Source organism: Lucilia cuprina, chromosome 5, assembly GCF_022045245.1.
Source record: "Lucilia cuprina isolate Lc7/37 chromosome 5, ASM2204524v1, whole genome shotgun sequence".
NCBI lineage: Eukaryota > Metazoa > Arthropoda > Insecta > Diptera > Calliphoridae > Lucilia > Lucilia cuprina.
The window spans coordinates 40,888,215-40,890,031 of record NC_060953.1 but is presented as its reverse complement, the minus strand read 5'-3'; positions in this window follow the sequence as shown (position 1 = coordinate 40,890,031).

Here is a 1,817-nt window from a genome sequence, read left to right as displayed (position 1 = left end):
CATTTTAAATACAAAAAAAATATTTGCTATATATTTCCTTTCAAAAAAAAAAAAAAAATCTTCATCTACCCTCTACTTAAATAAGATAATTAAAATATTACATTAATAAATACCATTTTTAAAACTTCTACTTTATACTTCAACATTTTGTCTGTTCTCCTTCTGCTATTCTCATTGACGTCATTATGACAAAAATCAAAATCATTTAAATTAGTTTTAAAATAAAATCACGATGATGTGTAGGATGACTTCATCATCAAATGAATAACGAAAGCAATTGGCAACAACTTAATGCTGCTGCTGATGATGATCATCATCGTCATTGTTATTATCTTCATGTCGTCATTACAAAGACATCTTGTATTGTCACACATACCCAATTGTGATGAAGTTTAAAGTACGTGAACTACAAAAAAAAAAGAAACTTTCATAGATTCAAACTCACATACTCATGCACCTAGACAAACAGACAGCTGCATTTAAACTAAAAATAAAATTTAAAAGACTTTTATATAGATAGTCGATTGTAGGAATATACTGGGGGACATACAGACAGACAGACATGTACTCGTATTAAATGACTGACTGTTCAATTTAAATTGACAGCAAAAGCAACCATATAGTCAAGTTTTTTTTTCCAATTTTGTTACAGATCTTCAAATTGAGAAATAAAAAGTTGAAGTAGATATAGATTGGTTATGGTAGACTTTTCAGAGCTCTACTTATACAGTCATTATTTAACATTCTCATAGATACTTCTATTTTCCTTAACATTTGAGATAAACGTTTTTTTGCTTTAATTCTTTGTCTATTATTTTCTGAAAATATTTATATAAATGTGAAAGTCGCCTGATGAATTTCACAGATATTTCTTACACATATGATTTTTTATACAATTAGTCGATATAGAAGGCACCACCACCACTACTGATGTTATGCTCTTTTTCTTTAGTAAATATAAATAATAAGTTACTCATGCAAATTTTGAAAGAGGAAAATGCCACGCCCATGTGCAGTTCGTCCATGTGCAGTTGCTTATAAAAACAATAAACACTCATGAATTATAAAGTAATTGAATGACAATCGAAGTGCCTTTCGTGAAATCCTGTCCTGTTGGTCTATTTCACAGCGGTCTTGTTAACCTCTGGATGAGCTTATGAGTTTTCCTATAAAGTTAAAAAAAATCATCATTAGATCGAAGTTTAAATGTAAAAGCGAATAACAGTCGAGAATGGATAAGAAAATTCTAATTTTATCAGCTTTGATACTTAACATGTATGTCTTAACACATTGATTGTAGATCTACATTATTACGTTCGTTTTATAAGTGTTAGCTCAGTTAATTCTTTGGCATGAAAAATGTGAATCTGAAAATTTGGCATCGAATGCCACAGTTTTATATTAAGTTTGAAGCTAGGTATTAAGTTTAGTTAGAAACTTGGACTGTCTTTTAAGCATACTTATGTATGTATTTATCTGTCATAGTCATATTTTTTAAATATATCCTAGATGACTAACTAAATACTACTTTCTTCCTGTAAACTTGTAAACATAATTCAGGAGGCGTATACTTCATATTAGAAGAACATTATTTCAAATATTTCACATACAACATGCTGAAATTATTTGACATAATAACTGAACAATCTTGATTTTCTAGTCTATAGACTAGACTATAGACATGGCTATAAACTAGACTAAAAACATGGCTATAGACTAGACTATAGACTAGACTATAGACTAGACTATAGACTAGACTATAGACTAGACTATGGACTAGACTATGGACTAGACTATAGACTAGACTATAGACTAGA